General features: G+C 41.4%; 1 long non-coding RNA gene across 2 annotated transcripts in view; it reads right to left on the minus strand.

The window, feature by feature from the left end:
• The window catches only part of LOC118697894 (uncharacterized), a 143,104-nt gene that overhangs the window by 87,851 nt on the left and 41,848 nt on the right, over positions 1-13,405 (minus strand). For both annotated transcript variants that reach the window (XR_008508405.1, XR_004981816.1), the window contains exon 5: positions 13,093-13,280. This is a non-coding gene — a long non-coding RNA (uncharacterized LOC118697894). The remainder of the gene's footprint in view (positions 1-13,092; positions 13,281-13,405) is intronic.

The following is a 13,405-nucleotide window of genomic DNA, read 5'->3' on the forward strand; positions in this document are numbered from 1 at the left end:
AGCCTTATTTTGTTTACTTTTATACAAATTACAGTGTGCCCTCCATTACTCTGACATGGGAGAATGCCCTCGAAACAGCAGGACTCCATTTCATTTAAACTCTGATGCCCAATTTCCCTGTCAAGCGGAAATCAATGTGTTGGTAACAGGAGACCCATTCAGAGTATCATTTAGATATGTTGCTTGTGCAAAAGTCTCTGGAGGAGTGCAGTGATCTGCCCTACCCCATCACTCTTCACCTGGGCATGATCCACTGCTTCACTCTTCTTTCCTTTCTTTCTTCTATTTTGTCAGCATTATCTTCAGTTGCATTGTTCACTTTCTCTGCCTGACCTCATGTAATTATTATCCTCCCTGTCTGGGGGGTTATACAGAGAGAGGGGGAATTGGCAGTTCCCGGGTAAGTATCCCGGTTCTCTACCCAAAATCAGGAGCATTCATGTAACTGGGAAGTGAGGCTTATTTATAAACTGGAGCAAAAAAATCTAAAAAAACTGAGAGGCAGACAGAATTATTTAAAGACAATTTTTCATGTCCAGCTGAGGGGGGAGGGAAGAGAAGGAATGAAAGAAAAGGAAGAGCCATGAGTTCCTTGCAACACATCATAGCCCAGATCTTTTTTCATTTTATCATCTCAAGTGCCTCAAGCAACTACCTTTTTTGTCCAACTAAAATTGGTCAAGAACTTTAGATCTCTTTATGTGGATCCCACTACTTAAAGGTAAACATGGTGTCTTGCGTGGTCCATCCCAAAGCATGGGCAGACCGAGAGAGCACTGATCGCACACTTCTCAGCTGTCCACCTTTCACTGAGGAACTAAAACACAACCAGTATTATCCACATCTCTACTGAACTCCAGCTGTCAAGATCAGCTCCCAGTCATGTTCCTCTGTCTCCCTGATGTGCTCCAAAGGCAGAAAAAGCCAGGGAAGGAGCAAAGAATGCACTATGTTGGTGTAAAAATGGGAAGGAGCTGTGAGACAAGTGTGGTGAATGTGTTAATATTCTGCAGGGTGAAAAGATCCCTTTAGAGAGCTCCTTCCAAGAGGAGGTAATGTGGAGGGCATCACTGCGGGGCTACAGGAAGATCACCACACCAGCATTTCTTTCCTTGAAGCATTCCCTCTGGCAAAAGCTGGGGACACAGTCATCCTCCAGGGCTGTGGGTCCTGTGCTGTGTCCTGAGGGCACATCATTCCCATGAGGGACACACCCCAGTAGCTCCTGCACATGATGCTCTCCTTCCAGCTAAATATTCCCCTGCTGTCATGTCTTTGTAGGCATGAACCCAACTCCTCTCCCCTTGCCTTCATACCCGCTCTTTGCCTACACCCACGTAGTTGCAGAAGGACCTTAGCTCTCTCTGACATTTTTAGGTGGCCCTTGGACTCTGCAAAGTCCATACAAAAGGTGCCACACAGAAAAGCTTCTTTTAGTCTTCAAAGCCTGAGAGACCAAGTCTAATCTTAGAAGGATTTCAAGAATGATACAGGGGTTTGATATTCAGAGTATGAGCTTTTTCAGAAATGTAGTTTATCCAGCCCTTGCCATCAGGTTTTTTCTTTTCCTGTTTTCTGGGTGCCTTCCAGGCTATAATATATTTTTAAGCGTGACCCTCAAAGAAAGGCATAAGTAATTCAGACAATGGTGTCAGAAAGGGAATTGTTTTAATCGGAAAGGGGATGCAGAAGAAGGGAGATGTATTGGGAGGCTAAAGAATACACCCTAAATTAATGTACTTCAGTATAGATGAGTGTAACACCCTGGAGCCCTGGATTCCCAGTCCTGGCCTTTAATCACTGCATATCTTTTCTTGTCTTAAACCGTAAGCAAATCTTAGGCTGCAGATAAAGGTTTCAAGCTAATCATAAATTACTGTCAGTCCTTCCCCTTGGCTGGGATAAGGGCTCAAGTACACATACACTAATCTTCCTAAAGGCTATTTTAAAAAGATTCTTACTTTTTAAAACCTTGTTAATCTTCTCTGCATATGTATCTTGTATCTTTGGTTGCTGGCTAGTGGAACCTCCTCCGGCCTGCTGCAACTGCATAGTGTGGGAAAACAGAGAAGTCCTTCTTCTTGCATAGCTAAAACAATGGAGAAGCAAGATCAATTTATCTCAACATAGTAGCAAAGCAAAAAAATCAGACCGCTAGTTTATTCCTGTCAACCTCACTTCAACATTAAAAATTACACTTTCTGCCCAGCCTGTCAATCAGGAGCTGTAAAGCATAGAGGAAGGTGCTTTCTCTTGATGAACAAACATTTTCAGGGTGGGAGGAAGCAGGAGGAACCTGACCAGCATCACAATCGGGTTGGGAAAGTTTCACACAAGAAAGACCTTAAGACCTTGCAGTGCCAAAGGCAGCCAGGAGCAGAAAGCAAACTGGAGACAATGCTGAAGAAAACTTAACAGAGAGCACTGCTAGAGTCCAGCTGTTCTTTGTATTTCAGAGGGACATTGCCTTTTGTTTACTGTGAACACCTGCAGCATTGCCAGGAAAGCCCAGGTGATCTCTGCACACCCTCTGCAACCCCCCCATGCCCCATCCCTGCTGTTTGCAGCTTTCCCAGTCTGCTCCAGCAGTGGCATTTCTTGTGCTGCGGAATGTGCCTCTGAACCTTTTCTGCCACTTGACATAACATGCTGCATCAAGATGTACAGAAGGGACCATTGTAGCCTTTAAATGAATCAACTAAGCCCTGTTCTGTCATGAGTCAGGTTTATCTTCTGTGGAGGAAGGAGAGGGAGGGCTTTATGATATAGGACCCATTAGGTCCCCAGTTTCATTAATGAGAAGAGCAAAAGATGCTGTTAGTTGCAGGAGGTTTTTCCCAATAGAGTCATAGAATCATTTGCCCTAGATAGCCTGTTCTAATGTTTGATCAGAAAAGGGAAAACTGGGAACCACTGAGTTGGGAAGACAGAGGTAGACTAGGACAGAGAAATAACATTGTGACAATGAAATTTGAAGGGCTTGAGACAACCCCTGTCCCCACAACTTGCCCTCTGCTACTGGAATTCAAAAATCTCAGTCTCACTATTTCAGAGTGCCTGCAAGTACCCATAAAACCCACAAGCAGCTCTTATCCCCTGCTAGCCCTGCAAGGCTTTCCAAGCACAGAGAGAAATAACAGCAGCCACAACAAAATTAACCAACACCACCACCATTCAGAATTATAAGACTTGAAATTCAAGTGGTCTGCCTTAGGAAATGCAAGAAATCACCACCATACAAAATTTAACTCCTCCCTAGTTCACACATCTACTTTTCTCGGGAGTGTCTTGTGTCTTGTGGAGTCTTGTGTCTTGTGTTACAAAATACTACCCTTTTACAATGAACCTGAGCTGCTGCTATTATTATTATTATTACTATTATTACTAAATTAATTAATTTGCAATACACATTTAAATCCAGTTACAGTAAGGCGACCTAACTAGGATCAGGCTTGTCTGTTCTGGAGGCTATACTGAGAGGAAAAAACCAGGCCTATGTCTAGGGAACTTTGATTAAAAATCCAAGTTAGTACAAGGAAACTCCCATGGTTTTTTGGTGACAAATGGTGATAATTGCTCTTAAATTTGCCTGGATCAAAGTGGAGCTGGAAACTAGCTGTCAAGAAGCAGTTCTGTGGGTTCTTGCAGATTGGCAACTGCTGTGTGGAATTGACAGAATTACTATCTTTAGCACCAGTGTTTTGCTATCTCTCTACTTCCAAGTAATTTTTGAGCCAGAACTCTTGTGGAATAGAATAAGTGACATCTATCCATTGAGCCATGATCTGAAATATTAAAAAAAATCTATATATTCTCTGTCTGATAGGATGAATTTCTGTTTTCCCTGTGATGATATAGGATTGTCTTTTAAAGGGAGAAGCAAGATATATCAAGCAATGCTAGTGAATTCAGAAGCATCTCATTTGAATTTGCCAAGAAACTGGTAAGCAGAAGTTAGGAAGAAGTGGGATAAGCTGCATCATCCCTTCTGAAAAATCAAAAAATCTATGTTGCTCTTTCCTAGCCACTGAAACTGGGTCTGCCTGCTGCTGCCATCACATTACCACCACACCTAAACAACTTCATGTTCTCTCTACCTTCCCAGAAAGCCACAAAAAGTGGACAGATGTGCTGCAATACACAGGATGATTGGACAGAAAAATTATCAGTGTAAAACAGGTAGTTCAAGGAAACAGCTAATTAATTTTCTGAACAATGTGTTAGCTTCCTGAAACTCTCAGAAAAAAGTCACAGAAATTATATTGGCTAAACATAGAACCTTTGTCTTTCTGTGATCCTTTTCTTAGAAGGGTAGTTCTAGTGTCAATAAAAGGGGAATTCTGACACTTAATGTGGTTTTCTCTGTGTGTGTACACGTGTGTGTTTGCAGATAATAGAGGGATTTTCTTATTAATGACAGCTAACTAATATATTCTGCATGTCTAAGGCATCTCTAACTTAAACAGCCACTTTCTAGAATCATGCATGCACAAAATTTTAGAAATTGGAAACGTTGTGTGATTAATCCTGAAAGCATTTCTCAGTACATTTTCATCTGAATTTTGAATGTAACAAGCTGCATCATTGTGATACACACCACGATGTTTTTATGTGGCCTCCCTTGGCAAAGCAGAGACATTGGCTACTGTCTGACCATCTGTAATTTGAACAGACTATCTAAATGAACACCACTATCACCTTTGATCTGGGAGTGACTGACACCTTGCTATATCTGGCATTCAGAATGAAATAAGTTGTTCCAGCTGGTGCTGATAATGCTATGTTGTGCTTATGCCTGGCAGCTAACTGCTGTCCTCCAGTGTGTTAGATAAAGCTTATAAGGTTGTTGATTTATTAAGAATGGATTAATTATCCTGATAATTAGATTAATTGGTTTTGTTTATATCAACATAAATTAAAATAAATTGGGTTAATATTTATTTTATGTTACACTTCCTAATTACTTGATTTCGCAATTAAAGTACATAAAATTGTGAAACAGGAGGACTGGAGGATGAGTTTTTTTCTCTATCTGGAAATCAGGACCAGATCTCTGAGGAGTCCTGAAGAAGGTAATACCAAGCAATTGTGTGTCCCAATGATAACATCTGCAATGAATCATTGGTTACTCTAACACTTGTGACACCCACCTACAGAAGAAATACAGGCCAGGTTTGTAAAGATACTTTGGTACCTAACAATGCATAATGAAATTTAGTTTTATTTTTTTAGAACTGTGTACACTTGTCTGCATCTTCAGACACATTTGATATGCGACACCTTTAAAACTCTAGACCAATTAACTTCTAAGAATGCCAGAAAGTCTGGGACAGAAATAGTTTGGAGAGAACCATGTTTCCCAACCAAAGGAGGTAAAATTTATCACATTTTCAACTACATTTTTAAATTTGAAAGGAGAGAAAAAGATCTTTAACCTTTTTCAAACTGAAAGACTTGGCAACTCTCTTTTTTTCCTTTCATTTTGGGCCAATTGTCAAATAGGCTGAATTTTCAAAGTGTTGATACTTGGGAGGAAAAAGAAGCCTGTTAATATTCTCAGTCAGCTTTGATGCAATCCCACTGACAGCACCAGCAATGCATGTCTGCTGTATTTCAGATTTGTAACTCCCCCCTCATACTGGTAATGATTATCAATATGGTGCTATATAGAGTTGCATATATATACAGAAACTCTTTTAGATACATATGTATGTAGATATCTAAAATACATAGGAATGCATTCCACAACCTGCACAAGGGAAATCAAAGAAAACCCACAGAAATGAAGGTGGAAAGCCTGTTCAGCAACTCCAGCATAACATCTGACATTCCTCATCCACCAATATGCTCACACTCATCACACCACAGCAAACAGAAATGCTTCTGCTGCCCAGGTCAGGGTGACCAGAGGCACTGGAGGAGCTGCTGGGATGCTACAGACAGAGTTCATAATAGTGCCAAGAGTAGTGCCGGTTTTCTTGACTTAGGTTTGCCTCCTGACACAGCTGTTGCATCTTTCCAAAGCTGCATAAATGGTAGTCCACAGCAAAATGAAAGAACCCTGCAAGTGGTAAATAAATATTGTATGACCCTGCAGGTATACGCTCTGCTTGCTTTCCAGATCTGTTCTGGTGATTTAGTTAGCAGAAATGTTCTGCCAGACAGCTGCAAGGGAATATTACATAATGGTTATGAAAAGTGAATTTTGAACTCTCTAGAGACCTTCATCCCAGTGTTACATTTCCCCAGCACAGGCAGAGAAATACCTCCATTAAAAACAAGTCAATGTTCCTGTGAATCCCTCCACATCACGTGTGCATGGTCAGTCCTGAAGCAGCAGGGGAAATGGCTTTGGAGAGAAACAAGTGGACATTTCACCAGAAGCTCTCTCCTGCCCTCTTCTTGGCCCCTGAGGGGAATCAGTGACTGGTGACACCTGGCCCTTTGGCTGCTTTCAAACAAATGAGGAAGTGAAGGAAGGGATTTCCCTGTGTGCCTGGCCAGTGATGGGGCTGCATCTGGGAAGGAGTTGGAACACATCAGGTGGAAGCCTGAGTGAGACTGTAGCCATGCTGAGAGCTCAAGCCCAGCCAAAGGGCCATGCACAGCCAGCAGCAGAATAAGCAGGCACAAAGGATTTGGATCTCCTGGGAGGCACCAAGGTCCTGGCTTGCAGACTGGATGCATCTGTCACACAGCTTTGGTTTTGAACACTCTCTAGGGGACTGCCTGAGGATAAGCTACACATGCAACATCGCTCACGGGAAATATTTAGGGAGTAATGTATGACTGCAAGGATTGGTCCTCACACTGCCTGAGAACAGGGAGGAGATGAGACAAATTTTGGCAAGTAAATTACTCATCATAAAATGCATTCTTCCATCCACCCAACACACACCAGAGTTTGTCCAGAAGGTGGCTATTGCATGTACAAGAGAAATGGAGGCTCTAAGGCCTTTCATCAATTCAGGGCTGCCTTATTGAGTCATCCTGATGATGAATGCCTGTAGCCTGCACAAAAGTGCAGTGCAATTACTGCTGAGTAATAGCAGCAGGTGGAGCTTTTCAGCTGCAGCTGGCATGTGAGAGGTGATGGTGAATCAATCAGTGTGGAAGAGACCTTGGTTTGGGAGAGAGAGGAGAAATACGGAGGAGAGTTTTTCCTTGAGTAGCCCCTGAATTTAGGGAAGAGAGAGCTTAAATTGGTTAAGAGCGTTATGAGTGACTGGAGTCAAATTTATTGTTCACTAAAGCTACACCTGAAAGGAAATATATTTGAGCTCTGTGGAGCAAAGTGGTAACTATACCAGATTAAACAAGGAAGAGATAAAAACTGTAACCAGGCAAAGGAAAGAAGTGAGAATTGAGCATGCATACTAGAACAACCCCAAATAATTACAGCAAGTGCAGTCTGCTGATTTTTCCAAGAGCTCCGGGACCTTTGGGAAGGCTGTTTTGGGTGCCATGAGGTTTGACAAAGTAAAATGCCAAAGAAGGTCAGAGACTGGGCCCTCATTTTCTTTCAGTCAGGATATTATTTAGTGTTTTGAGTGATTTTCTCCTTCTTCTCTGGAGAACATGAGCTGCTGAGTCTCCGAAAGCACATCACTGCCTACAGTAAAAAAGGCTTGGATTTCAAGGCTTGGCTGGTACTTTCATGATGAAGAATTGCCCAGCTGTGGCTGACAGCTGGCAATAAACCAGGCAAAAAAAGGCAATAAACCACTGTTATTTATTGCATGAGGAGGGATTCTTTTTTTATGCTTGAGCTAACCAGTAAGTCCAGCCAAGGTTGCAAACAATCAAAGGAGCAGCTGGAGCCCAGCCTGTACAGGTTGGTATGCTGAGGCTGTCCATGTTTCCTTCACACCCCACAGCTCCTACTAGAGAGCAGGAGCAGAGCAGGGCTAGGACTGATGGGCTGGAACAATCCCTGAGATGCTCTACTCTTCACATGCTCCATGGGAAGAATGGCATGTCTGTGTTCTGCTGGTAGTTGACATCCTGTGTTGGACAATCTGGTCTGGAGAGTGACAGAAAACTCATCAAAATCAGATGATAGAGTAAAGAATAAAAAACTTATTTAAGAAGAGGGAAGCAGAGACCATGGATAAAATTGATGCCAAGCCTTATCAATCTTCTACTTGAAAATGACAGGTGATGCCTATGAAACGTACTTAAAGCTCCTGTGTGTAATAGGGAACATTCTTTTTTCCAGAATCCTAAAATAAACTGGACAATTATATATTAAAACAGATTCTACTTCTGTTCACCTGTGTTTTAGATGTCTGAGCTGTGCATGTTCGATGATATGTCAGGCAGAAACAGCAAATGGATTATTTATTTCTCTGTAGGGAAAAGGCTTGACCAAAAGCAAAGGAAGCAGAAGTTCTCTGCTGCTACAGTGCTGACTGGAAATGAGGAATAAAGTCCCACTTTGTCTGGCAATGGGCTGCCTTAAGGAGTGTCACCCTGTGCTCAAGGCACCAATGTTGGAGCCTAGAGAATTGTGCCTTGGTCCAGAGTTATGCCAGAGGCTATGAACTACGTTGGGAAAGTTGCTTCAATGCTCTGCAACACTGCTTTTCTGTATGTAAAAGAGGAGAACTGGTAACTAACTGATCCAGAAAGTTATTTCAAGGTTAGTGCTGGTGAATGACTTCCGTACCTTATGATAAAAGTTGCTATCGAAATGCTTATGATCATAACCTCAGTCTTCCCCAAAGGTTAATACTGGCAGAACATACTTGCCGTCAAGAGTCAGGATGTTCATATTTAGGCAGAGACTATTTAAAGATCAGGCTTGTATATTTCATTAATTTTTTATTAATTTATCTTTTTTTTTTCTTCTTTTATCAATAGGAAAAAAAAATAGGAGGTGGTTGAATGAAGAAAGACTCTTCTTTTTCCCCACCTCAATGTCCTCTTCATTTGCTCCGGTATTCACTGCCAGTCTGCTCTCTAAGAAAAGGTGAGCACATTGACCTATTTTAGCACATATATTCTTGCTCTGGGGGAGATGGAGAAGACAGCAAGAATACAGAAGCTCTCTAAAGTCAGTTCAAACAATGCATGAATGTATTTAATAATTGTCTGATCAGTGCATGAGGAGGGAAACAGTTAATCACTAGTGCTTCCCTTTCTTTGTAGCATGTAAATAAGCCAGATATGCCTTAATAAAGGGGTAGGTGAGAGAATGGGCCAGATAGACACACTGGAATTGAAATGGCTCACAGCTCCCCTGGCTCTGGCTGACTGGAAACACTCTTTAATATTCATGCTGATACTGAGTGAATGCAAAGGAAATTTCTTCCTAAAAAATGTGGAAAGAAACCCAGAAGGTTAATGGTAATGACAAAGTTTGAATCACATGGTCTCACTTAAAGGAAACATGGACCCTGAATCACTGCCCTTTCCCTCCAACCTTGCTGGAAGGAGAAATGCTTATTCTGCCTGGCTACAGTTACTGCTCTGGGCTGAGAGGTCTGCAGCTGCAGACTAATCAGTGCAGCACATGTGACAATCCCCTTGACTACTGCCTTCCTGGGAAAAATGAGACCAAAGACTCTGATCTTCAGTGCTCTTCTTGATATGCAGTGAAAGGAAAAAATGAACAAAAAACAATCCTCTGCAAGTTTGTTTGTGTTTTGTTCCTATATTAATACCCATTGTGGGAATGGATAGAAGAGGATTAACAGTGGCTATCCTCTCTTCAATCTAATCTTCTATTGACTGAGAAACATCACATTGGGACATCTTGAAGGAATTAACACAAATCCTTTTAAAACTCTTCAGTGCCTTCTCTTTTCCCTTCCCCCTCCTCAACCCCAGCCCCTTATCCCTGTGCCCCCTTATACTGAATTTGTGGCAGAGGACATGGCCAAGGAGGAACATGGGTACTCAATTAAGATGCAGACTTTACCATTTGAGATGCATTATCATGGTCTCACTGACACCTCCTGAAACAAAAACTCATTCTATCACATTGCAAATGAATTCAAAGTGGAAGATTAAAGAGGCAGAGAGGCACATAATCTCAACATAGAATTCAATTAAAAAAAAAAAAAGATGGGTGAAGGAAAAAAGCACGAAAGCAGGAACAGCAGAAAGAAACCTGCTCCACCTGTAGCCAAACTTTACCCTCTGCCCTATAATTCTTCCAATGGAATCAGATAGGAACAAGGATAGTTCAGGATAGTCTGAACCATGACCTGGGTAAATAAATGGGGTTTTGTCACTTTGAAGTACAATGAAAGCATTTGCACACAAAGACACTTCTCTGTTTTCTATTTAGCCTCCCCAAAAGGATCTCTCAGGCACAAGATGGATGGAATGAATGTGTATTTTTTTGCCACCTGTGGTCATTCCAGGCCAGCAAAGCACTTCACCATCAGTCTGGGGTGAGCACCAGGGAACTAATAGTATTCAGTGTACCATGTCTTCCATGGCCACAAGCCTCTGAAGTACAAAATGTTTACTCCTCTCCAAGGGGGTTGGTGCTTGTCACTACTCATCACCATGACTTTAGAGAAGGTAAATCTACTGCAGACTAAAAGCAAATATGTAACTCTTGTTATTCTGTCAATTTTACAAAATTAGTGTAGATACTTTTACTGCCTTATTGCTTAAATTCTCATTATCCCCTTGCCTGTCTTCAAAGGTTGAGATGAAGATCTTTCCCACCCTGTCCAGCATTCCTCAAAAACCATGGCATAAAGAAGAGAAAAAATTAGAAGAGATTTTAAATTATGCAAGGCCTTTTCTTCTCCTCTCTCAAGTTTTCTGCAATTATTCTGAAGTATTTGTATTTATGAGATCAATACCATAAAGGCATAAAGCTTTGAGATGAAAACAGAACTAATACAACTTAAAGCAGAACTGTGCATAACTATGATCAATATGTAGGCCAATCCACAAATAAAGCCCCCAGATCATATTCCCATCTTTATCTTTGCACCCTGGGGTTGTCCTTAGAACACATCCAAATTCTGTGTGTGGAAATCAAAGGACATGTAAGATTGAAGGCAGGGAATGAAGCTGAAGTTATATTTTGGATCAGTTTTTACCCATTCCAGCAAGGACTTTGACTTTCACTCTAGAAAACCGCTGTCTGCTAAAACCTGTCTGCCATTTCTAACTTTCTCGTAAAAAGCATAAGGAGCAGTGGTGAGTCTGCTGAGGAACTACACTAATTACACAGCTGCCAGAAAAATATATGTCCTCTTCCTTTAAAATTAAATTGTTATGTAAATCCCACCATTGGGAGCCTACATGTGTCACAGTCTAGAGTGGCTGAGGTAGCAGAGGGAAAGATGACTGCTAGATTCACTTGCTTCCCATCTGTTTGCTCATGCAGAGCTGGTTAAGGAGCCCTTCCAGCAGACAGGAGACAGGCACACGTAGAAGGTAACAAGGACATGCTGTGGGTTCTTTATCAGCCACGGCTCAATTTGAGATTTATTTTAGTGCTGGAATTAATTTGATGCTCGTGAAGGGGACAGGCTGTCAGCACTGACAAAAGCCTGCTTGACAGCAGGAGGCAATGAGTGGGTTTTCTGTATACAGCCTTTGCCAGGACCCCTGCTTGCTGGTGTGCAGCACCAGCTGCCCTGATCTCTGCCCCATTGCTATGCAGCCAGCAACAATCCTGATCTAAAGTTTTTTCAAGTCCTAACATTTTCAGTGAAGTATTTGCCTAACCTTTATTGAGGGGCAGGGTAGAGGAGGGAGAAAAAGAATGAAAGGAAAGAATTATACAACCTGTAAATTAAAAGAAACATTTCCTCTGAGCTGCTAAGGAAGTTCAGGAGTCCCAGTGCCTTCACCTGGAGTCCCTGGTTTAGTGACTGGTTGAGTTATCAGTCACTGCTGGCAGTGTAACACTATAACAAGAAATAATCTATTTTTCTTGAGTTCTCACTTAGAAAGTGGTACTGAATTCCTGGGATGATCTCTCCTGAAAGAAGGTGCTGAGGAGAATCTATGTATGTGCTGTCTGAACAATGAAATTGTTTCTGTTTCCTGTTTCTGCAGTAACTATTTCTACTTTTGCCCTGTGCAAGGCAAAACATTTTTGTTGACTTTTTGTAAAAGCAATTTCTCTTGTAATTCTGTTTCAGAAAGCCTAAAATGCTTCAGCAGACAGTTCTGGTTTAACCATTTTAGAGTGGATTTAAAGGGCTTCCAAAGTAAACACAGTGCTCAAAATTAGCCTGAAATGTTGTACTTTGTATAATCCACTTTGGAAGGCTCACTCATTACTACAAATATGTCAAATATTCAGCCTCTGGAAGCATATAAAAATTTTTAACAATGCACATCAATGTAATGACAAACTGCCATTTACAGAGACCTCAATGTCAGTTCTTATTCCTTGCTAGCATCCCTTCAAGTATTGATGCCTGATTTTACTACCTCCACTTGTGGAGAAGGCAGAAAAGACTGTCCCAGTAATTACCTCCATCAGTAGTGACTTCTAGATTGTAAGGAAAGAACAATTGTCCCATTTCCTGTCCTCTCCCGGCCTTTCTTTTTCACCCGAGTAGGTTAAAAAAAAAGAATATATAGTGGCCTTCTACATTTTTCTGCTAAAGATTCACAAATATTTCAGAAACATGGAAAATTGTTATGCACAGTGCTTTTATTTAAAAAAGGGAAGAATACTTTTACTCTGCCTCATCAAAGGAGCAGAGAGGAAATCCTACAGCAAAAATCCAGACATAATCTATCTTTTGGAATCTGCTGTGATGCATCTGAAAAATAAGGGGCTAGCCAAGGATTTTCTTTAAAATAAGAGCAATTCATAAACTGGGCCAGACACAGCCCCAGTGTGGAGGTTTTGGCTGCATGGCAGTGCAATACCTCTCTTGTCTCACAATCAGAAGCACACTTATTTAATCAGGCAGCACTGGCAGGGAAGGAGAGAATCTACATCCCATTTTTATTTTACCCCAGTGAATCCATTCCCAGGAATACTGATGACCCTTCATAAGAACCATCATCTGCCCAACAGAGAGGGAAAAAAAAAAGAGAAATGAAAAACCAAACACTTGAAAAGAAAAATTATAAGCTTGAAATACATCAGACTCTTACCATGCTAGCACACAAGGACATCCTGAATGCAGAACTCTGTTTCTTCTGTGATGGAAACAGCGGAGCAAAGGAATTTGGGTTTCTACCTACTGCTGGGTGCATTTCCATTTCCAAAACAATGCCCTGGTACTTCATTTTGTTTTTTCAAGAGGCCTTCACACACCTGAAATCCTTCCATCGTCCCAGAACTGAGAGAGAAGAAAAGGAGTTGCAGGGTACATATTTTGTCAGTCCATATTTCTGAGCATGCTTTTTGATAGTTAAATAGACTCAGAACTACAAAATACATAGACCTGAAAAGCCCATACAGAGA

Source organism: Molothrus ater, chromosome 5 (assembly GCF_012460135.2).
Source record: "Molothrus ater isolate BHLD 08-10-18 breed brown headed cowbird chromosome 5, BPBGC_Mater_1.1, whole genome shotgun sequence".
Taxonomy (NCBI): Eukaryota; Metazoa; Chordata; class Aves; order Passeriformes; family Icteridae; genus Molothrus; species Molothrus ater.